The 24655-nt window shown below is 52.4% G+C and overlaps 1 long non-coding RNA gene and 1 other non-coding gene across 2 annotated transcripts; one reads left to right on the forward strand and one right to left on the reverse strand.

The window, feature by feature from the left end:
• The first annotated feature begins 814 nt into the window (after positions 1-814).
• On the forward strand, positions 815-2065 carry LOC118573229. Its single transcript, XR_004943600.1, has 3 exons — positions 815-1198; positions 1303-1526; positions 2010-2065. It is a non-coding gene; the product is annotated as an uncharacterized LOC118573229 (long non-coding RNA).
• A 15932-nt stretch (positions 2066-17997) lies between these two features.
• LOC118573537 lies at positions 17998-18104 on the reverse strand. The gene has a single exon (XR_004943648.1). It is a non-coding gene; the product is annotated as a U6 spliceosomal RNA (small nuclear RNA).
• Positions 18105-24655: the final 6551 nt, after the last annotated feature.

A 24655-nucleotide genomic window follows, 5' to 3' on the forward strand; every position in this document is an offset into this window, starting at 1 on the left:
AATTTAGGTTTCATGCTTTCCTTAGAAGCCTGGGTTTTGTTACTCTCTGTGGGCTCCCTCCAGCACTATGGCCCTCTCCAGCTTCCACAGCCACTGCCTGGGGCTGGGGTCCATGCCCAGGAAACCCCTGGCAGGAGTTTCTCTGGCCCCTAGAAGTAAACCACAGAGACCTAGAAGGTGCCACGGTGCCTGCTTCTAACTTCCACATGTAAGGAAAAAGGTCCCCGCAGTGAGACTGGTTACAGAAAAATGAATGCTACCTTGTGCCTGCTTGCTTCCTGAGGGTCTGTGGTCTTGAGAGAGAGAGAGAGAGAGAGAGAATACTGTAATGGAAACCTCCCAGAAGGCCCACCAGAAGGCAGCTCATGAAGTAGCCCCCCTAAGCTGTAGTAGCTAGGGGTAAGGTGCATGCATCATTGACAGCTCTGAGAAATAAACCATTGCTCTGGGCTCTGGAGGCTCAGTGTGGCTGGATGGGGGGTTGCCTTAGGGGACAGTCTTCCTGTCACCCTTCAGAGTTCTGATCTGGGGTGGCTGCTTGGGGGTCCCTGGCCCTTCAACCAGGAAGCTTATTCCCAAGCAATTGCCATGAATGTGAACCATGGGGGAGGTTTTCTGAGGGCTGGCTCTACAAAAGAAGCAACTGGAGTACCACCACACAGGCTTTTCTGTTCCTGCCTTCCTGAGGCGGAGCTGACCTTCCTACCCAGGCATCCGGGTGACTCCTCCTAGGTCCAGCCTCCTTGGCCTAGAGGGAGGAAGAGGGGGAGTAGTCAACCCACTGTCCAGAGGCTGCTAGCCAGGGACACAAACATTTCCTTTTGTGGTGCCTTGGAGAGCCAGGGCTGCACCCAGGGGCCTGAGAAGGACTGCACAGCACATCCCCTGGATGGTTGTAGTGACCTTTGCTCACAGAAACAGTGCCGCTGCCCATCACACCCTCATCCCTATCTGCAGAGGAAGAGCTAGCCTTTCTTTTTGTTTTAGAGCCCTCACAGGTGGTCCCAGGAGGAAGTGGTCAATGCTTGCCTGTGGCACCAACTTTTCCCTGTGTCGGTGGGAGTGTTCCTGAGGCTGCAGGTCAGCCAGACACCACCGGTCTTGCAGAGGGAAAAGACCAGGAATGGGCTGCTTACTCTCTCAGCCCTACAGCGCACTAGACACAGTATAGAACCCTTCTTTTCAAGAGCCTTGGAAGGTATTTTTGGCCACTGCGGGGATACAAGGTGACTCTTGAGCAGGCAGCCCTGGGACAGGAAGTTGGGGGCTGCGTGAATGGAAATGTGGTTGTTTCTCTTCCAGGTTTGCTGAAGCTCCAGCCCTCAACTGCTTCATACAAAGTCCAAGGCTGGCAGGACTGCCATCGCTCAGGAAGGTACTGCCCACTGCAGGCTCCCTGTGCCTGCCCTGAGTATAGGAGAGTGGGCCCCTAAGCAGCCCAGAGCCTACTACTGACCCTGCTACTCTGATCTTCCTTCCGTCTCAAGTCCTGGTATTTACTGTGCCCTCCCCACCAATTGCCCAAGGTCAGTGTCTCACTGGCCAATGTAGCAATTTCAGCACAATGTTTAGTTTCGCAAGTTACTGAGGGTTTGTTTTTGTTTTTGTTTTTCCTGGTCTGGAATTCCTATTTAGACCAGGTTGACCTTGAATTTACAAAGATCCGCCTGTCCCACCTACCCCCAGCCCTGAGACTAAAGTCTTGCTCAACTACACCTGGCTTTTAAATTTTTTATTTATCATCTGGCGGTGGTGGGGTACACCTTTAATCCCAGCACTCGGGAGGCAGAGGCAGGACAGTCTCTGAGTTTGAGGCCAGCCTGTTCTACAGAGTGAGTTCCAGGACAGCTAGAGCTACACAGAGAAACCTTGTCTTAAAAACAAATAAACAAACAACCATTTATTTATTTGAGACTGGATCCCATATACCCCAGCCCAGTCTGGCCTCTTATTCACTGTATAGTTGAGGATGAGTTTGAACTTTTCATCTTCCTGTGTCTACCTCTCAGGTGCTGAGATGACAGATGTTACAGGTATTTGCCACCATGCCTAATGTGATGTTGCCTTCAAACCCATAGACTGTTGCATGCTAGGTAAGCAAGCACTCTACCGGCTGGGCTACATTTCCATCCTGGTATTTTATTTCTTTGTGGAGGAGGGGCAGGGCATGGTAGGGAGTCTGTTTTGGCACAGAACCCATGAGCACTAAACTGTATGCCCAGTCCTCCCCTAAGATGCTTCTAAAGCCTTTAGGAGGAGCTTCGCCCCCAGGCATTCCCACCTGGCCTGATCTCAGGGAGAACTGTTTGAAGCTGCAGCAGAAACATGATCTGGGTCCAGAAAGCTTTTACCCTCCATCCTGCCAGGCTGGTACCTAAGCCGCCAGGCTCTGGCTGGCCCCCAAGCCGCCAGGCTCTGGCTGGCCCCCCACCAACACCCCAGGGACTCCCATCCCTTCTGCTTTCCCTTAGACACTGTTCTTACTCCTTGACACTGAAAAGTCACCTACAGCCTGAGCTTTCTCTGGGCCGAGTCCAGCTAATTGCATCCAAATCCGTGAGAATTGGCAAGACCAGCAGTTTGAGATTCTCACGTTTGTGGGGCACTGTGTTAGATCTCAAACTGAGGTGCCCGTTTTACATAAAAAAGTGGACCTGGCTTCCAGGTTCTCCCAGCATCTCTCAGAACCTGTCAGAGTCATCCTGGCTGGCATACCCCCCACTCTGAACTCTCCAGCCCAGATTGGGCTAGCCCCTCCCCCAGCTCCTCTGCCTTTATATATTTGGACCTTTTTTTGCTACCAGTCCTTAAATCTCTTGGCCACCGCTCTTTTCTGGGCCACTTCATCACGAGAGGCTGTGGTAGGTCTAAGCAAGGCTCTCAGTTGTGTCCTGAGTGACACAGAAGTGAAGTGGGAAATCCTGTGCTGTGCTCCCCACAGCCTGCCCCTGAGGCCTCCTTCTCAGTACTGCATTGTGGCTGTTTTGGCCCTAGGCACAGCTGCAATTTTAACTGACAGGCCCTGTTAATTTAATTTTTTTTTCTTTCAAGATTTGTATTTTTATGTGTATATATATTTTTTAATTTTATTTTTACTTCACATGCATTGGTGTTTGGTTTGTGTGTATGTCTATATGAGGGAGTCAGATCCACTGGAACTTGAGGTAGTTAGTTGTGAGCTGCCATGTGGGTGCTGGGAATTGAACCAGGCTCATCCAGAAGAGCGGTCAATGGTCTTAACCGCCAACTCATCTCTCCAGCCCCATGTATGTGTATTTTTATGAGTTTATGTGTACCCTGTGTATAGGTATGCAAGTGTCCTCAAAGGTCAGAGGATTTAGGAAACCCCGGAACTGGAGTTATAGGTAGTTTTGAGTCACCAGGAACAAGGAACTGAACCTAGGTCTTCTGCAAGAGCAGTGAGTGCTCTTGACCTCTGAGCCTCCTCTCCAGCCCTGTCTATTTATGTGGCCCTGGCTGGCCGGTGTGGACCAGGCTGGCTTTGAACTCAGCAATCTGCTTGCCTTGCCTTCTGATTGCTGGGATTTAAGCTGTGTGTCACTACACATCACCACCACCCTTTTTTGTCTGTATGAAACAGGCTTTCATATAGCTCAGATTGACCTCAAACTTGCTTGTTATCTCTCTAGTGGAGGATGGCCTTGAACCCCTGATCCTCCTGCCCCTATCTCTTTGGTGCTGGAATTATAGGTATTCAATAGCATACCCTGTGAACTTTCAGTCTCAACCAAGGGGTGTCTTAGGAGGGTTCATGCTGTCTGGGCCATCTCAGGAGGCCTGGAATGAGGAGTGGGCAGCCCCAGACTTTTCTGGATAGACCCTTTAAAGGAGCTAAGATTCTAGTTGAGGGCAGAGAAAGCCAGGGAATGCTCTTGCTTAACCTCAGCAAGCAAGACCTAGCTTAAGGGTTCTTCCCTCTTCCCAAGCTAAGACCCATAATTGGATAATCAGTGGGTACCTGGCATTGGTTGTTGGAGGCACCTTAGGGTCCCAGGCCTTTCAGAGCAGTGGTTACCCCTCCCACCTAGTTGCACAGGTTTGGTGTAGCTGTGAATACATGGCTCCAGGTTACCGTTTGTTGACTGACTCCTGAAGGCTAGAAGGAGAGGAACAGCCCCCACCAGTGATCTGTAAAGACCACACATGGCCTGGGATTCTTGTTTCCTCTGCAGTTTGGAGTTGGTTCAATTCATATGTCTCTCTCTTGCTCATAGCTTGTAGTTCAGACCCCAAAGCTTTCTTGAACAGACTCAAGAGACCCACAGGATGACTTGAAATTTGCAGACCAAGGACAAGTGGAGAAAGCTTTCCTGGGAGGGACCTGCAACCTCTGGCCAGAGAAGCTGTCCTCCCTGGAAAAGCGGTAAACCTCAGTCCAGGTCTGGTATAAGTGGAAGCCTCAGGCGGGGTCCTGGGGGGAGGGTGTCACAGGGTGTGGAGAAGCTCACTGATTGTCACAGTAAGATAGTTGTGACAGCAGAAACAAACATGTCGGTGCAGGGCAGTGGAGAAGGCTTTGGAGAGAGGCCCCAGGAGGACAGCTCTCCTGATTCCTAAGCTCCCTTCAGAGCCCCCTTGGGCCAAAGTCTGCCCTGGGGGACGGTGCTGGTTCACTCTAGTTCTGGAAGACACCAACTCAACCCCCACATTCGTGTTACCTAAAGCAGAGCCCACACCTACGTTATAGGCTTCTGCTTGTTCCATCCCCTGGTCCCTAGCTCTGGAGATAGGTTCCCTCTGCTGTCTTCACCCAGCTTCTGCTTGCTCAGGGAACCACATGCAGCTCAGAGGACTACTGGATTCTTTCTGACTCCCCAACATCTACACTCCCAAGAGGGAGGCCGCCTGGATTCTGAAAGGGTGACCTGTGCTGATGGGTCCCAGCTTTGATAGTTTAGTCTGTAACTTTCCCATTCTGAAAGAGCAGGCTGTCTGAGCTGGCCTGGGAGGGACTGTCAAGCTGAGAGACTGGCTGTGAAATTGCTAATGTAGCCTCATATGTAAATCAGTGTGGGTTCCTTTTCTGACACTGTTCAGCCACACCCAGATGCCCAAACAAGTGCCCAGTGACCTGATACCATAGTGTCCTCAGACAGTAGTGGCCTGGGCACCTGGAGAGGAACAGTGGCGCTGACTTTCATTCAGGTCACTGAAATTCACATGGGTCCTATGGCATCCTATACTGTCATCTTGGCAGTCTCCCAGACCCTGAGAGAAATGCTAGCAGTCTGGCTGGCACCCTCTCTAAAGGGACATCATGGATTCAGGCAGGGTAGGTCCATAGGCACCCCCCACCACCACCAACACACACACACACAAATACCATGGAGTAGTAGGGAGCCAAGCTTAGGACTCTGTCAAAGATGCTAGAAGGCACCAGCACTGGTGCTGGCAAGCAGCTGGGCAGGCAGGCCCTGGGGAGCCCCAGATGTTTTCTCTTTCAGCTCACTGCTTCCTAAAGGGTTAGTAGGAAGATGGGGGTGGGGGTGGGGGTGGAGCAAGGGGCTCCCCTGGGGTTTACTGTGGAGCAACCAGAGAAGCCATCTGCTTCCCTGGCTTCAGGGGCAAACTGGGCCAGGCGAGGGGCTCCCAAGTGCCAGCCAACACCACCACTTTGTTCTGTGCTTAGAGAGGTAGCTCCTTACCAAGCTGATGGAGGAAGAGATGGCTTAGGAACTCCTGTGCAAAGGGGACTCAGGTTCCAAGGCAGATGGGAAGAAGGGGGACCCCAGCTCCCTCTGCCTGTTAGAAGGAACCCAAGACACTCCAACCCTGAACCACCACGAGGTCCCCTCCACAGTCTACCACTCCTGAGTCTGTGCCTGCAGACAGTTCTCAGAAGCCCCAGTGGAGAAGGCAGTTTGTAACACACCCCTCCCAGCGGGCTGGAGCTGTTGAGCATGGCTTCACCCTCTACCGTCCCCACTCAAGGGCAACCGACTCTAACCTCCAGGCTGTCTGCAGCCACCCAGGTCCATCTTTTGTTGAGTAACATGAGGTGTCACCGACTTGTCTTAGCACCTTCCCTCATAGCTACCCCCTCGAAGGGGATGTCCAGCCACAATCTCTACCTCTTGCTCTCCATTCTTGGGACACCTGAGTCTTTTTTTTTTTTTAAGTGTGCTTTGGTGCTTTGCCTGCATGTATGTCTCTGTGAGGGTGTCAAGTCCCCTGGAACTGGAGTTAGACAGGTGTGAGCTGCCCTGTGGGTACTGGGAATTGAACCCAGGTCCTCTGGAAGAGCAGCCAGTGCTCTTAACCACTGAACCATCTCTCCAGGCCTTGTTTTGTTTTTTTGAGACAGGGTCTCATGTATCCCAAGCTGACCTTAGACTCACTATGTAGCTGAGGATGCCCTTGAACTTTTGATTTTCCTGCTGCCACCTCCCAGAATGCTGAGATTGTAGGCCTGTTCTCCATGCCCAGATTGATGTGGTCTGGAGAATCAAACCCAGACCTTTCTGTGAACACTTTGCCAGTTGAGCTGTACCCCAGGTCTCTACCTTTTCTTGAGACAGGATCTAGTGGCCCCACCCATCTTGGTGTCAGTACAAGGCCAAAGAAGCAGGCTTCTCAATGAATTATTCTTCCTGAGCAACAGGTGGACACATTTTGAGGTGCTTGATGTATGTTCTCTCTGATGCCCTGGCTCCTAAGCAAGTCACCCTCCCCAGCCCTAGTCCATCCTTAGGCATTTTTGTTCATAATCATGTGTCTTAAGGGTGGGGGCTGACACAGATGGATTTCTGTCTCCACACACCCCTCCCACTCCTCTGACTGAAGGGGACAGAGGGCTCCCCCAGGTGGCCAAACATGCCCAGGCTGGAAGCTGGAAAGAACTTGCTTCAAACTTCTGGCCTTCACTCCCCTGGGTACACAAGCTTACTCAGTAGGTGTTGCAGCTTGGGGAGCAGGAAATCACGTCTGTGTCTTCGGTGTCTGCATGAAGCGGACGAGGCAGCAGCTCAGGAGTTGTACATTATTCTTAGACTAGGGAGGCTGCTGCCAGTCCCTAAAGATGCAGGGATTGGTCTTCTCTGTGGCCACCGTCACAGGACAAGAGACATGGGGACGTGAAGAACAGGGCAGAAGCTGGTGAGAAGTTAAAAGTACCCCAGAACGGCCACACTCAATTCAAAGTTTCCATCCTTCATTTTAATTTCCCGTTTCTCATATATGTATGTCATATACATATATATATATCAGATCCAGAGTCTCACACATAGGCAAGCACACTACTACTCACTACCACTGCACTGTCTCTAGACCTGTTTTCTTTCTTTTTCTTTTGAGACAGGGTTCCTCTGTGTAGTCCTGGCTGTCCTGGAACTCACTCTGTAGCCCAGGCTGGCCTTGAACCCACAGAGATCTGCCTGCCTCTGTCTCCTGCGTGCTGGGATTAAAGGCATACGCCACCACCGCCCCTTCTCTTTGAGACTCTGTCTGTTGTCCAGGCAGGCCTTGAACTTGTGATACTCCTGCTTCAGACCCCCAAGTAGCTAGGATTACTGGTGCGTACCTCTAGGCTGGGCTCTTTTCTGTTTTAAAAATAGGGTCTCATGCTGTAGCCTAGGCTGACCTGGCCTGGAATTCACTTTGTAGCCCAGGCTGGCTTTGGACTCAAGATCCTCCTTGCCCAGCCTCCCAAGTGCTGGGATTACAGCATGGGCCTCCAGACCTGGCTCAACCACCAGGTATGTGCTCGGATTTCCCCTGTCCAGCAAGTGAGGCAGCAGACTAAAAGCAGTTCAGCACCTTGTCTACATCACACCACTCCCAGAACCTGGCTCATTGATCCTTCCTTTCATGGCAGCCTCGGGTCAGTCACTCCAGGAGACAACAGATGAGAGAACCAGAAGACTGGGCAGATGTCTAAACCCGCAACTGAGGACATGTGACTTGAACTCCTTACCCTGGGAGCATGCCCAGCAGGTGCTCAGGGAGAGCAGAGTGTAAACAGCGAGAGGCCGTCACACCAACACAGTAACTATGCACTGTGAGGGAAGGAGAAAGCCAGCCACCCTCCAGCACCAGCAGGATGTCTGCAGCAAGATTTAGGACTTAGGTGTCGGTCCTTCTAGACCCCAGACACCTGGAACCAATGACAGTTGGATCTCTTCCAGTGACAGGCTTGCAGCCTGCACTGGCAGACTGAGCCTCATCTCAGACCCAGGTTCCTGGTAACAGTCTCACAGGCTGGGGACAGACACATGAATGCGGCGGGCTGGCTTGATCACACGCAGCTCCACCCACATGAACATCTTCCGAAGGCAGAATCTGCTGCCGCCATCTGTTCAGTGCAGACACGGTTGAACACTTGGCCTCCTGAGCTCTGGGCACAGCTCACACTAACAAGTACATATGGGCATGAGTGTGTGCACAGGCACGCACACACACTGTAAAGGGATCTCTGTGAGAAGGAACGGAAAAGTCCCGCTGTCCCAAGCTCCTGTAGGGCCACAGCTCTGGGGTCCTCCTGAGTTACAGCCTGTTCGATGGCAGTGGGTAGCCTCCTTCCTTCCCTAGCCCCGAAGCTATCTTGTATTATCTCATTGCTAAGGCCTGGAGTGCTCGTGATGACCACCAGGGGGCGGGTGAGCACTGGAAAAGCCGATCGTCCCAGCCTCCTGGTCCACCAATTTTTCATTTCTAAATATGCACTGATCCCAATTTTGTGACAGGCACTGGGACGCAGAAGGAAGGTGGAAGAGGGGACAAGATGGCTAGGAGACTGAGGGACGCATACACCTACAGATTGGAGGGATTGGCAGATTTGTGGCCTTAATTTTTGTTTTTTTAACTAGTCTATAGTCTTCTGTAGTCCATGCTGGCTTCGAGGATAGCCCTGAACTCCTTTCTGGTTCTCCTGTTTCTAGCTCCCAAGTTCTGGGATCACAGGAGTGCACACCAGGACACAGCTCAAGAGCATTTTATCAGACAAGGGACAAGATCTAGTTTTCACTTGACCCTGGTGGGCCAGGCAGTGGTGGAGGACTGGACAGCTCCTGACATGGTCCAACAGCAGCCACAGCGGTACCTGGGGGAAGAAGGATTTGAGAAGCATAGGGAGGTAAATCGAAAGTCGTGTTTCTGCCAGAGCTTGGAGCAGGGAGGATGAAGAGGGCTGGTGTGGGGTAGGGGCATGAAGCATGTAGCCTCCAGGCCTGTCTTCAGATTACCTGGGAGAGGAGCCAAACACTCCCAGAGCTAAAGTAACCTCTATTTCCTCCGCCCTACCTAACCCAGACAGCTTGGAAATGGTGTGAGAACTCAAACCCTGGCTTTCTTCTGTTAGGGTTGAGGGATTCAGGGCTTCATGGGACTTCAGGCCGATACTGGCCACTCTGATAAGGCCTGGCACCCTCTCTCTCTAGGATGGGTCAGGCTCTGAGGCCCACACTGGGTGGCTGCTGGGCTCCAGCTCTGATAACATACTTCATACTTGAATACATGAAGGCTTTCCTTTAATAAAGCTTCCTCTTCAGGATCCCACTTAATCTTCTCAGCAGCCGGGAACACAAGCCCATTTTATCTGTCTCTCAGCTGAGGAACCACGCATCCTCAAGAGGCTTGTGTGGGGTCACATAGGCACACACACATATCTTGTGCATAGGGTAGCCCTCTCTTGGAGTTTAAATTTTTCTTTTTTACAAGTATTTACACACCCACACCCACAGAGACCGTGTGGACTTCAGAGGACAGTTTCTGAGAGTCAGTTGTCTAATCTCACTACAAGTGAGTCCTGGGGAATCTAACTCACAAGTTTGGAAATCTCAAGGCCTTCTTCAAGGATTTTTTGGTACCAAGTACCTCCCACACCGACCTCCACCCTTGCACCAGCCTTGGTGGCCAGCGGCGGAGGAACTACCTGTCTCTAATGGATTATGACCCCTATGCAAAGCTGGAATTTAGAAGACTGGTTCAGTCCCCAGCCCTGCAAGGAACCCCGACCCGAATCCGGCTTTAGCTTCCTACCGGGGGTGGGGTGGGGCGGGAAGGAGTGTCGGGAGACAGGGGAACCAGCGGGACTGGGCTTGAAGGGTGGGGGTGGAGTGGGTCGTGCCAGCGCCAAGTGGGGACAAAGAGGGCCCCAGCACACCTGGCGGCCCGCAGCCCGCGCCCGCCAACCCAGATTCAAAGCGGAGCGGAGGCTGTGATTGGTAGCCGGGCCCCGAGCCCCACCCTCTCACCTCTTCAGCATCTGGGAAAGGGGAACTCTGTTGAGAAAGGTCCCTCGGCTCGTTTGTAACCACCACGCCGTGGCACGGCTAATCCTCAGCCCGGGTCGCGCCCCCTTACGCCTCCACCCTGGCTGGGCTTCAGAACCCCATCTCTATCCTAGGCGCTGCGGTGCAATTCCCCAGACTTGGCTTGCAGACCGCGGCTCCCCTCACTCCCTCGTCCTCTCCTGGCCCTCGAGATCCCTGTTGTCCGGCCCTTCTCCCAGGGCAGCTACCGCCCTCCGGACAGCTCCCTGGGGTCCGGCCCCTGTCCACGCGTGCACCCGGGCCCTAGAGTGGCCGTGGGGCCTCCCCAGGAGGCCGCGTCCGGGACCTGCTGCACCAGCCAGCCCCGACGCCCACCTCGTGCCCCCGGGCGGAGGGCGAGGGAGTCCGGCCATTGCTCTCCAGCTCTGGCGGGGAGGCAGCGCCAACGCCCGAGGCCGGCGGCAGGCTGCAGGCGGCCTCGCGGGTGCCGATGGCCGCCTGCCCGGCAGGTCCGCACAGGGGCCGGCGGGGGCGGCGGTGGGTTGCCGGGGGCTCCGAGTTTGGCATCGAGGGGCGGGGCCGGGGCCGAGGCCGCAACCAATCGTGCCTCGGCCCGGGCTGCCTACCAGCCGCCAATCACCGCTCGGCCAGCCCGTCTCGCCCGCCGCGTCCTTTGTTCCCGCTGGCCCCGGGGCCGCGGCGGGTCTCCGGCCCTGTGACTTCCGCCCGCGCCGACCAGGCCGTGTACGTGCACGCGTGTGCAGGGCCCGCTAGGGGGCCTCCTGGCCTCGCCGCCAAGACGGCTCGCTCGTGGCCTTGCACACTCAGCCCCGTCTGCCCCGGGTGGCTCTGCAGGGCCGGGACAAAGCGCTTTGGGAGGCGGGCCTTGGCTTGAGGTGGTGGGCACGGAGGAGCACGGGACCTGGGCAGAGGCCAGCTCTGGCTCCACCTTTCCTTCCTCGGCCTCTCAGCCGCTGCCCGTGCTGCGGGGGTTCCCCTGGTACAATAGCTTTCGTATCCACCCGCCAGCGAACTCCTGGCCGACTTTGGGGGGTATCCCGTGACGACCCTGGAAGTCGGAGGTGCATGGTCCCCTTTTGTCCCGGAGTCTGGGATATCCCCCCAGTGAGCCCTGACCTAGGAATCCCAGTCACGGCCCACCCACAGTGGCGGCTCCTAGGTTGCCAAACAACCCCCAGCTCCCTCTCCAACAGAGCAGGCTTTTCTTGGTTCATCCTGACACTGAGCAGAGGTGCTCTCACTGGCTGAATTGGAGCCACAGTTTTCACATCTGCAAAATGGGATCAATTATAGTGTTGTCACTTTTTTTTTTTTTTGAGACAGGGTTTCTCTGTGGATAGCCCTGGCTGTCCTGGAACTGACTCTGTAGACCAAGCTGGCCTCTGACTTAGAGATCTGCCTGGCTCTGCCTCCCGAGTGCTGGGATAAAAGGTGTGCACCTCTCTATCTACTTCTGACTCTCGGAATCCTGTCCTCTGCTGAACAGCTCCTGTTCAACCAGCTCCAGCACCTGGGTGTTGACAACTGGGTCCCAGGCATCTAGCCCTGCCTGCCTTCCTGCCCTAACCCCAGGCAGGCAGAATCGCTTTTGTTGAAGCCTTTGCCAGGCGTCTAGGGGATAGCCAGGTGATCTCCGCCTGTCCCCTTACAACAGTGTTGGGCAGTGGGGACAGTCAGGACAACTGAGGCAGGGCAGCAGACTGTAAACATGCAGGCCTGGGGGAGGGGGTGGTGGTGCTGCTGCTGGTGCTGGTGAGGCCTGCTTCTTGCCTATGCCCACCTTAGGCATGGCTTTGGTTCCTAGCCCTCTCTGGTTCTTATGGTGTTCCAGGTAGATTAACATCACCAAATTGGAGGAGAATTTAAAACCAAGAACACCAAGGGCTGCCCTCCTCCCTCCCAAGGAGTCCCCAGGGATCTAGCTGCTAAGTCACCTTGGGTGGGGGCATTGGAGGAGCCAGTTGGGAAGCATTTCAGGGAGGGGCAGGGAGGGTGGGGGGGTTGACAAAAGAGGCCAGCTGCTGTTTGTACACAAGCTTAAGTTGATAATGAGTGGAGCGGTGGGGGAAGGGACCAGAGCATGACTGCCCCTCGGCTGGCCTCCTGCTCTGGCCTCTACTCTTCCCTGTGCATAAATCTGCCCAGAACAGAGTGCTAGAAGCCTGGGGCTGGGTGATTGCCCCAAGTGCTGAGTCCTGAGAGCAGTGGCAAGGAGTAAGGAAGGGCCTCTGCCTGCTGGAGCACAGGGTCCTTAAGGAGCTTTCAAGAGAAAAATGGACCATCCTTGGACAGAGGGAGGAAGAGAGAGGGTCCCAGATGACAGGTCCAGAAAAGTCTTCTGTGAGGGCCTTGACTAGGAGCAAAGGGACAACCAGAGCTGGGGAGGTCAGGAGACTCCGGCTAACAGGGAAGCTGACGGTAATGGCAGGAGACCCCAGGGTGACCGTTGGTGAGGGCATAGAGAAATGGGTGAAGGAAGGCCAGCGGCGTCTGGGAAGTGAGGGCTAGGACCCATACTGCCATCGGCTACCTGCACAGGGATAGTCCTGGAGGGGACTGTCTTGAACCCTGTGCTAGTGTTCACCAGCTCTGTGTCTGCCTGTCTGGATGGCATATCTCGTGGGTAAAGGTCTGTCATGCCCACAGCCACTACTGCCATGTGGGCTGCAGGACACAGCAGACAGGCTGAGTGTACCGTGAGCATGTGCTCCTGCAGGCAATGCATGGACACAGCGTGTGCATTCCTGCTGTCACATGTGCTGGCTTGGCAAAGCCCCTTGGAGCTAGGAGCTGCTGATATCAGGAGGGGCTGGCAGCTCCCTGTGAGCCCCCACCACTGCCTGTTCCCTTGACTGCTGAAGCTCTGAGCCAGCACCTGCTCCAGGAGAGAGGCAGCAGCATGCAGGACTCCAGGGGCTTCAGGCTGAGCTTTTCTTTCTTTCTTTCTTTCTTTTCTTTTTTTTTTTTTTTTTGGTTTTTCGAGACAGGGTTTCTCTGTGTAGCTTTGCGCCTTTCCTGGAACTCACTCTGTAGCCCAGGCTGGCCTCGAACTCACAGAGATCCGCCTGCCTCTGTCTCCTGAGTGCTGGGATTACAGGCGTGCACCACCACAGCCCGGCTCAGAGCTGAGCTTTGTGGGGAGCAGCAGAGAGGACGCGTCGTCACTGGGAGGAACAGGAATCCTGGCAGAGCAGAGCCCACTGCTCTTGTAGTGGCCTTAATAATTTCACCAATAGACAAGGGCAGAAGGCAGCCTGGGGTAGGGGTAAGCTGGGCAAAGGCTTGGGGGCAATGATTGGGGTGGGGAATTAGGAGGAGGAATTAAGGCCGGAGAACTGGAGGGCAGGGGATGTAACTCATTGGTAGAATGCTTGCCTAGCATGCATAAAGCCCTGAGCTAGGCTCCAGCACAACACTGTCCTTGGTGGTACATGCCTGTAACCCCAGCTTCAAGAGGCAAAGAGGAGGGTTAGAAATTCAAGCCACATAGTAAGTTTTGAGGCCAGCTTGGGCTACATGAAACTCAAATAAATACATAAATAAAAAGAGGGGTTCCTAGAGGAGGAAACATGAGGTTAGGCAACTGAGGGGCCTTGAACAACTCCATGAGTGGGCAGTGTACCCCGGAGTCAGTTGAAGATGCGGAGCCAACCATAGAGAGCTGATGGGTAGGTAGCCACAGTGCAGAGACAGGAGTCAGCCATGTTCCCCCAGTGTGTTGGGAGGTTCGGACAGGGTAACAGGACACTGTCCTTGGTGTGGTTACCTTTGCTTACAACCCCCTCCAGGTGGTGGGGTGAGGGCCTGAGCAAGTGGGGGGGGGTGCGAGAACAAAGGGGGCCCAGCCGGAGCAGGCCTTAAGAACTTCCCAGTTGGGTGGGGCCAGGAGCTGATGTTCTACTAGCTCAGAAAAAACACACTACCTTCCCCCTATGCAGGTGTGCGCACACATGGCCCATATTGCTGAGCTAGAATGGACGTGTATGCAGAGACCCCCTCCCTGGGCTCAGTTCCTTGAGCAGGGTTCTTCAAGGGCACTGGGCTGTAGGTTGGAGATTACCATGAAGAGCTCGAGGCTTGAGCCAAAGAAGAGGCCAGTCTGGTGCCACCCGGTGAGAGGACCAGGCTGGCCCAGGCCCAAGGCCTTTCTCAGGCCAACCTCCCGAGTCCACAGAGGAGGCATTGATGGTATAAGAGGCAGCCAGAGGCTGTTGCAGCTGGCATGGCATGATCAGCACTGGGTGCTGGATGAACCCCCAGGCCATCAGCGGGAAGGTTCCAGGTCTCAGGTGTATTTGTTTGGGGTCAGCACTAACCTCCTGACATTTTAGGATTTAGGGATTTGTCTATAGCAGGGACAGGCAGGGTACCCTATAGGAAAATGGGTCTTAGTGGCTTATGCCTATCTGTTATTTATTATTTATTCATATTTTTTGTGCAATTACATTTTATATGCACAGGCACACATGAATGCCTGTGTGAGGGTGTCGGATCACCTGGACCTAGAGCTACAGACATTTGTGGCCTGCCATATGGGTGCTAGGAATCGAACCTGAGTTCTCTGGAAGAGCAGCCAGTGCTCTTAACCACTGAGTCCTCTCTCCAGCCCCCCATGCCTGTCATTCTTGCACAGGAGCGAGGCAGGAGGATTGAGAGTTTGAAGTCAACCTGGGCTTCTTAGAGAGTAGCTGTGTCTCTTAATGCAAAGTTCAAATAATAGGGAGAATGAAACTCTTTTTCCTAGAGCCCTGTCTACACCCCCAAAATGGAAATCCCATACTGGCCACCTCTGGCCTTGCTACTCACCACTGGACCTGACCCCCAAGATCACAGTCATCCGCTTTCCTCTCCAACTTTCTGCTCTCTATGCGCTGACCCCAGAGGTCCCCACTCCCTTGCTCCACTGCCTGCTGCTCCAGGCTTTCCCTGTCCCTCAAGTCTCATCTTGGATGGCTTCCCCTGAGGAGACACTGTGGGTTTTTGCAGGTGGCCTTAGAGCCCCATGGCCTCCTTTGTGAAGCTGCATGATGGCTATGCACAGTGATGCAGGGGCTCTGGAGCGAGGGATGGGTGACAGGCCAGTAGATTTCTCCCTCTTTCTTTTTCTTTTAAAAATGACTTCATTTTTATTTTATATGCAGTGGTGTTTTGCCCGCATGTATGACTGTATGAGGGTGTCAGATCCCCTGGAACAGGAGTGAGCTGCCATGTGTGTGCTGGGGATTGAACCCAGGTCCTCTGGAAGAGCACCTAGTAAGTACTCTTAACCACTGAGATGTCTCTCCAGCTTTTTTTTTTTTTTTTCCTTTTTTGAAACAAGGTCTCACTATGTAGCTCTGACTGTCCTGGAACTCACTGTGTAGACCAGGCTATCCTCAAACTCACCGAAATCTGCCTGCCCCTGCCTCCCATGCCCTGGGATTAAAGGGCATGTGCCACCACAGCCAGCATCTTCCCCTTTCCCACAAGGCCCTGGATGAACTTAAGAATGGCATGGACAGTCTCCCTCCGCTGCCTGTCCTGCAACCTCCCCAGGAAGCCCTGGTGGTTCTAGTCATGTCCAGCCCAGGGCTAACCCAAGTGAACAGATGTGGGTATGGACATCTGTACTCAAAGAGATATATACTCACACAGATGGGCCATGCATATAATAACATCCACACTCAGACAAGAACAGGTGTAGACACATGTAAACAGTAAGTACATTGCACACACTGCATGTACACCTGGTCAAATACACACATATACAGGTGCAGGCACGCTCATGCACACACATGCCTATCATCATACACACCACAGAGGCATCCCCACATCTATCTGCGGACAAAGACCCAGCCACTGGCAGGCACACCTTCCCAGACTCACACAAGGACTCACTGAGGAGCACCCAGCCAGCCCTTCCTTGCTGAAAAGGTATGGCCGCTTTAGCCCTAAACTGCCACTTCCTCTCTCCAGGAGCACCCAGATCGGCAGAGGGCGCTCAAGTCACCTTCCTGCCTGGCCCAGCCACAGCTGGGAGAGCACGTGGTTGCCACCTGCCCTCCCAAGCCAGTTCCCCTTTGTTCCCCAGGTCCCAGGAGGAGGCAACCATGCCTGGGGACCGCCCAGCCAGAGTCTTCCAGGCTCTGCTCAGTCATACTGAGCTCAGCTTAGCTCAGGAAACGAACCTGGGGGACTGTGTGGAAGGTACCCAGAAGCAGGATAGCAGCCACCACGTAATGAAGAGCTACCTATCACCCGCTGTTTATTCTCAGCAGGACCACCCAGCCCCAGAAGGCTGGGGGCGGCTCTCCCCTGGGAGGGACTGTTAAATGTTGTGCAAACTGTTCTTGTCTTTCAGGTACCTTGAGGGCCATGCAGCACCCCGGCCTGGGTCCCTAGTAGGTAGAAGTTGGGGATTGTCTCTAGAGCCCTTCCTGAGTTGAGCCCTCTCTGGGGGAGGATTTGGGGCAGGTGTGGAGCCCAGCAGAAACTCACACAACATGTGGCCACTAAACCCCAGCCAGTGAAGACTGGTTCTAGAAGTAGAACCTGTGACATCAGCAGACAGCCAGCGACAGAGGGCCTGCATAGACACTGGTGTTGTTTTCCAGCTGACTTGTTTCTTTGGGGCTTCACTAGGCTTGGTAGGGCCCAGTCCTCCAAACACCCTGTGTTCAAAGTTCCTCTTCCTCCTCCCACCAGGGCACCCCACATTACTCTCACCAGGGCACCCCACGTCCCTCCCAACAGGGCACCCCATGTCCCTCCCACCAGGGCACCCCACATCCCCTCCCAACTATCTTCTCCCAATCAAGTCCTTTGCATCCCAGGATGACATGTCTCTTCCTCTTCTCCCCCAGCTCTGTCAGTCACAGGGAACTCTCTCTCTCTCTCTCTCTCTCTCAAGGCCCTTCTTTTTCTCCATGAGTGGACAGTAAGATGGCCAAGTCTGTTGGAGGGAGGTGCTTGCTTCCTACCAAGCCCCTCACCCACTGGTCAGCTGTGTGTGGGATTCAGCAGGGTGGGGCAGCTGCCAGCTGCTGCCTTCATTAGCTGCCCGCCAGCCCCTCTCCAAGTGAATTAGCTGGTCCTTAGGGAGCGTGGGATGAAGGCCTGCAGTATCCTGGCACCACAGCCTCAGCCAGAGGCCAGCCACATCCCCACCCCTAGCCCATTGGCCTGGCTGGCACTGGGCAGGAGGTCACTGGTGCCCAGGACTGCCCTGGCTGCCCATCCACCTGCCCCCCAGCAGTCTGTTAATCAGGCTCCTTGCCGCCATCTGCCAGTCCCTCCCACATGCCCATCACACTCACCTCTGCCTGGCCCTACCTGCCAGCTTCCATCCCTTGGCTCCTTCAGTCTTTTGGCATCTAGAGGGGCCAAGGCAGACCATTGATGCTCCTTCCTTCCTTCTGGATCTTCCTGCCCTGGGACCCATTTACTGACCTTGATGAAAAGCAGAGTTGCTGGGGCTTCTGCTGGGATCTGGCCTCTGCCCTGCCACCCTCTAGCAAGGTAGCCTCTTGATTCCCGACGCTCAATACTTAGCGGTTCATCATACTCCCTACAGCAAACTCCATTCCTTGCTTCCTTTTTTCTTTTCTTTTGTTTTTTTGAGACAGGGTTTCTCTGTGTAACTCTGGCTGTCCTGGGACTCACTCTGTAGACCAGGCTGGCCTTGAACTCACAGAGATCTGCCTGCCTCTGCCTCCTGACTGCTGGGATTAAAGGCATGCGCCGTCATTGCCCGGCCCTCATTTTTTTTTTTTGAATGGAACACTTCATGAATTTGCGTGTCATCCTTACGCAGGGGCCATGCTAATATTCTCTGTATGGTTCCAGTTTTAGTGTATGTGCTGCCGAAGCGAGCCCCTCATTTTTATTTACTTGGCAGAAGGCATGTATGTGCTCAGTAGCAGGGGCTGATGAAAGAGAATGAATGAATGAATGAGCGAGCACATGCCCTTCCCACCACAGCAGTTGGCATCTCTTCATCAGCTCATACAATTTACATCTCAGCATCTTCAGCTAGAAAGCTGGCCCCTGCATCCACGGAGGGGAAAGCATCCACTAACTCAGTCTGCAGACCTGAATTCTAAACAGGGGTCTTTGTCCAAAAGCTGTTGGACTTAATCCCCTTCCCCAGCTGGTTCCGGGGTACCTTTCTGATGTAGGGAAGAGGGCACAGAGACACCACCCCAGTGGAAGCAGGGTTCTTTGGCGGGGAGGGTCCTACGCCTGTGTTCAATTTCCCCTGCATTGTTATAATCCTTGATGTGTTGTTCTGTAATTGGTCTCAAATGGCTCTATCCTAATACACAGCATCTGCAGCTCTGTTTAGTTTACAAAGTGCTTCCTTCCTGTTTTGGTCCACCTTTACAGAAAGAGAAGGAGAGGGCCAGGGAGGTGGCTCAGTGGGTAAGAGTGTTTTCTGTACCGTTGTGAGGGACCTGAGCTTGAATCCCGGCATGCACATAAAAAGCTGGGTATGGTCTCCCACAAGCCTGTAACTCCAGCTCGCCTCCAGCCTTAGTGAGAGACCTGTCTCAGGGGAGCGAGATGGAGGGTGAGAAGAGCGGGTGTGTCCTCTTTTGGCCTGTGCATGTGTGCACACTCATGTACTGCCCCACACGTATAACACACACACACACACACACAAATCAAATAAATAAAAAAGAAGTCAGCATCCTGCTGTTAAGGGGCACCCTCAGCCCTCCCTCTTCTTTTCATTTTGAGAGTCTGTAAGTCTCTTCGGTTACCCAGGCTTTGCAGCCTTGAACTTACTGTGTAACTGGAGCAGACCTTCAACCTCCAATCTTCCTGACTCTACCTCCCAAGCACCTGGATTCTGAGATTACAAACCAGTACCAGGAGGCCCACATTTATTTATTTGTTTTTGTTTGTTTGTTTATTTATTTTAAATTCCTGTGTTCAAGTGGTCCTCCTACCTCCTGGTAGGGGCTATAGGCATATACCATTGTGCCTGAGTCTTCTAATTTTTTTAAAACTTTTCAAAATAACCATGAATGTATATATACTGACTCAAGGAGAGTGAGAGAGCTAGGCAGAAGGACCACAGAGGGTCACACAGGGACTGAGTTGTGACTAAGCCATTGGGGTGCTTCCAAGAGGAAGTATCATCCTTCAGAAAGTGATCTCAGAGATGAGGCACTGCTCTGAGCAGCACCATTCACTTTGGGGGCTCAAGGGTACAGGGTTTCTGGTAAATTGATCTTAAAGATCCCTCTGTGTGCCTTTTCTGAAGATCCAGATGTTTAGGCACCACAGGCCCTGGGCCTCCCTGTCCTGCCCCAACTCTGCAGCTTCCCCGTTCCTAGTGTCCCTCACTACCTCTTTAGCTCACCTCTCTCTTCACCCCACCAACTGCACAAGTTCATGCACCTTCCCGTTGCCGATTGTGGGTAACTTTAAGGCTCTCAAAAGAAAGAGTAAAAAGGAAGTACAGCGATGGTGGTGCACGCCTTTAATCCCAGCACAGGAGGCAGAGGCTGGAGGATCTCTGAGATGGAGCCCAGCCTGGTCTACGGAGTGAGCTCCAGAACAGCCAGGGCGATACAGAGAAACCCTGTCTTGAAAAACAAAACAAAACAAACAAACAAAAAAAAAAAAAAAAGAAAGAAAAGAAAAGAAAAATCAAAACCAGGGCTGGAGAGATGGCTCAGCAGGTAAGAGCACTGGCTGTTCTTCCAGAGGACCTGAGTTCAATTCCCAGCAACCACATGGCAGCTCACAGCTGTCTGTAACTCCTCTTCAAGGAGCTCTGATTCCCCCACACGCAGGCAAAACATCTATGTATATAAAATAAATGAATAATAAAAATAGAAAAATCAAAACCAACCAAAACAAAACAAACAGACAAAAAAAAGCTAAATTTGTTGGTGCATACCTTTAATACCAGCACTCAGGAGGCAGAGGCAAGGGAATCTCTGTGAGTTCCCGGATACCAGCCTGGTCTACAGAAAAGAATATGTCTCAAAAAAAAAAAAGTTAGGACTAGGAGTGTGATTTAGAGTGTGTGCTCTGGATTATACGCATGTACTAACAATGTACATCTACAGCTCAGACTATGGTGGGAACCAGAAGGCAGCCTACTCCAGAGAAGGGATGAGATGTGCGCCCACCCTGTGTGAGCTTTCTGGGGCCTGCCCTCCTCTCTGGCTGACACCCTTGCTCTTGGCTTCTGTCTGGGCAAGTTGCTTCAGCTACGTGGAGCCCACAGGTGAGCAGTCAGGGCTGGGGTCCCCAACTCTGTTTCCTAGGGTTATGGGTGTGACTCTTGGCTCTTCTCCCATCCTTTGGGCCAGCTACTTTGCTGTCACAGTTCATCTCCAGCAAGCAGACCTTGCCCCCCCTCCTGGGGTGGGGGGGCATTCAGCAGAGCCGTCTGTGTACACAGGAAGATGTCAACTTGAGAACAGAAGAGGGGCTAACACCTGTGTGTGCACACACGAAGCATTCCTAGAGAGTACCTTTTGGATGGGAATTTGGGGAGAAAGCTCAGGAGGCCAGCATATCCAGCACCTGATGAAGCCTGGCTCAGGGCCCAGGGATGACCAAAGGCCCTGGCAGGGGACCTGAGGCCAGAAGCACCAGGCCGAGCAAAATGACCTCAAGAGTTACCAGCACCATTCAGAGGGCCACAGTTTCTTGAAAAGCCATAGTCATAGGCTGGGTGTTATGGGGCATGCCTGGAACCCCAGTACTTGGAAGGCAGAGGCAGGATTGCCATGAGTTCAAGGTCTGCCCGGCTAACAGCATGAGACCCTATCTCAACAAAACAAAAAGCAGACAAACAAACACCCCAAACAAAACAGAAACAAACAAACGAAAAAAGCAAGGGTCCTGAGATTTGAATGTCAAGGGGGGGGGGTCATTACCATTGAGCTATTCATTGTGGTTCTTAGTTACCCAGTTGTGACAGAGTTCCCAGAGAGGTCAGATGTTCTCCAGGAGGTTCTGTAGGGCATTTTGCTCCCTCCCACCTTGTCCGTGCTCATGCTCACCTGGGTCAGGTTGGTGTGCCCAGTTTCAGGGGCTCAGCTGCACAGAAAGGCTGTAGGTTTCAAGGGCAGCTGGGCTTCAAAGTGTGAGTGTGTGAGTGAGTGAGTGAGTGAGTGTGTGTGTGTGTGTGTCTTTTCTGAATTGTACTGGGAATGTGTGAATGTGTGAGCCTAACCAGGGTCTACATCCTACTCCAGGGAGCCTGAGCCTGTGCTAGAAGCAAAGGGTACTAGGCTAAGTTTCCTTTTTTTTTTTTTTTTTTACTCTGGCATGATCAGACACCAGCAGGCCTGGGAATTGAACCTAGGTCCTCTGGAACACCAGTCAGTGCTCTTAAGCACTGAGCCATCTATAGCCCAAGGTCTAGGCTAAGTAATAGGTTCCTCATTTGTTAGTTCTGTGAGTGAGGCCTCTAGTATACCATGGCAAGGTGTGCATGTGCAGGTCAGAAGCAGCCTTCAGGAGTGTGTTTTCTTCTTCTGTCATGGGTTCCGGGAATCTAACCCAGGTCATCATGTTTGCACTTTTACCTTTTACTCACTGGGCCATTTGGCCAGCTTCTCTCTCTCTGTCTCTGTCTCTGTCTCTCTCTCAGTAAGGTTTTATATATCCCAGGTTGGCTGTGAAACTGAACTTGAGATGTAGCTGAAGATGGCCTTGAACTTCTTATCCTCTCTGAAGGGTTGTCCTCTGAAGGGTCTGGCTGTGGAATATTCAGATTGCTAGCCCCAGGAAATGGCTTGGGAGACGCTTGGATGCCCCAGTGCTTCAGAGCTCTGTGGCTTGGTGGCAGTTCAAGGATTTTTTATTTTATTTTTTTTTTAATTTTTTTTTTAAAGACAGGGATCCTTCACTGGTCCAGGGCTCATTATGTGGGTAGACTAGCTGGCCTCAAACTCTCAGAAATCCTTCCTCTGCCTGCGCCTTCTGAGCCACCACAGCTGGATCCAGGGGCATTGCTTTGTCTGATGAAGAACCAAACATCGTTGTCTGTGTAAATGCATGTGTGGGAGAAAGGGAAGGGGCCATTGGGGAGTGGGTTGTTTTTTGGATATGTTCTCACTCTGGATTGACCTGGAACACACCATGTAGTCTAGTCTGGCCTCAAAATTTAGGCAAGCCTTTTAGTCTCCCAAGTGCTGGGATTATAGGCGTGAGCCAACAACATGCCCAGCTCCTGATTTTTCATTCACTCTTAAATAATGAACTGTACAGTGTCTTGGAAAGTACCCCAGAGGGCAAGAGAACTGTAACCAGGAAGTGGGGGCTAAGGACACAGCTTAGTGGCAGAGTGCTTACTTAGCAGGCAACAATCCTGGCCTTAGGACACACATGCACACACACATACCAAAGTGTGTGTGATGGTGGGGGGGAAGGGAACTGGACAGAAGGAAAAAGGGTTTCAAGTCCCATCTGCATTCAGGCAGGGGGATGTTGGGAAGGGCACTGAGAATGGGACAGCCAGTTTTGGGTGCTGGGTGGCTGAAGGGCATGGGGTGACCCGTCTTCACCTCATCAGTGCCTCTGACAGTCACATTTCCTCTTCCCTGAAATGGGGACACCTCTCCAGACTGGTGCAAAGCCAGAATGTTATAACCTGTGAGAAACGGCTTAGGTATAAAGTTTGGTTAATGACCACTTTCATTAACTTAGGTTAGACTCTAAAATTTATTTAAAAAAAAAAAAAAAAAAAGGCTTAAAAGACAATGGAGAAAAAAACCCCAGAGAGGTGTTTTTTTTTTGAAGACCATGTAGGACGTGTGTGTGTGTGTGTGTGTGTGTGTGTGTGTAAGACCAGTCTTGGAATGTTCCAGGGCCTTGAGCTTTAGCTCAAGGCTTCAAGGCTGGGTTTGTTTCTGGCACAGGACACTGAATGCAATGAACTGGTCATAAGACCCAGAGGGTCTGTGAAGAAAAAAGAGAAGGGGCTGGGCTTTCAGTGTAGCTCAAGCTTTTGCTGGTTTCTTTGTTTTGAGATGGCTTCTCTCCATACCCCTGGCTGTCCTGGAGCTCACTGCATAGATCAGACTGGCCTTGAACAGAGCCAGTGTTGCTCAGTGAACAACTTTAGCTAGCTTGGAGAACTTGTGGTAGATGTTACCCACTGTTTCCTGATGCCATGGAACATCCCAACATGGACCATCCCATGCACATTTCTTTCTTAGTAAGCTTCCTTTTTTCATCTCTTTCCTTTTTGAGACAGGATGTGATAGCCCAGGCTGGCCTACCACTGGCTATATAGCCTAGGCTAGCTTTGAACTTGTGATCCTATGACCTGCATCTCCTGAGTGATGAGATTGTATGCAAATGCCAGAATTCCTGGATAGTAGACTCTTTCTGGTACAATTTTGGTGACAACAACAAAGTGCCCTTGCTTTGTATGCCACTCGGCTCTACAAGAATCTTCTGTCTCAGGTAGAAAGCACCTATCTGGGAAGCCAGCCTATCCCTCATCTCCTGAGGAGTATCTGCTGGGAGCAAGGCTTCGGTTTGTGAGAACAAAACTTCTTACGAATGGACAAAACCAGGAGATCCCATCTTTAGGGGGCAGACAGAGCAGGAGTGAGCGCACTTCCTCGATGTTGGCAGGATTGCTTATGACAGAGGAGGGTGGAGGGCTGTGTCTGCATCTCCAGGTAACTTAGAGCTCTGGAGCCAGGCTACCAAGGATTCAAATCTCAGCTCTGCCATTTACTGACTAGAAAGAAGGCTTTGAGCAATACCTGTGCCTTAGTTTCTCTCTCCTAAGGCACAAATTGAAAAGAATAAATGTGTCTATGTCTGAAGAGATGGATCAGCAGGTGGATAAGGGCATCTGAGTTTGCTACCTGGGACCCACACATTAGGAGGAGAACTGAAAATGTTCTCTGACTTCTATTTTTATTCTCTCTCTCTCTCTCATACACACACTCACACTCACAAATAACTCAATGGAGAGCTGGGAGTAACCTATCACCTACTCCCAGTAACCTCTTGATTTCAGAACCTGCTCCCTGGAGAGGGGACTGGACCTTTAATTTTTATTTATTTATTTATTTATTTATTTATTTATTTATTTATTTATTTATTTATTCAGAGCTGAGGACTGAACCTAGGGCCTTGCGCTTGCTAGGCAAGCGCTCTACCACTGAGCTAAATCCCCAACCCCCTGGACCTTTAATTTAAAAAGAAACAAAGAGTTTGAGATGTGTCCAGAGTTCAGCTGGATACTTGCCCCAGGTATGGCTACCAAGGATCAGGGGCAAGTGCCATCCTCTCTACTGTTGACCTGCTTTCCATGTCTTCCATAGGACAGAGCTAGTCCCTGTGGCACCGTGGAAAGACACCTGGACGTCTCCGGGGCTGCTGGCCCTTCTTGCTCTCTCCCCTCACACTGCCCTTCCTTCAGGTCTGGTTAAGCT

This window comes from Onychomys torridus, chromosome 23 (genome assembly GCF_903995425.1).
Source record: "Onychomys torridus chromosome 23, mOncTor1.1, whole genome shotgun sequence".
NCBI classification, from domain to species: domain Eukaryota; kingdom Metazoa; phylum Chordata; class Mammalia; order Rodentia; family Cricetidae; genus Onychomys; species Onychomys torridus.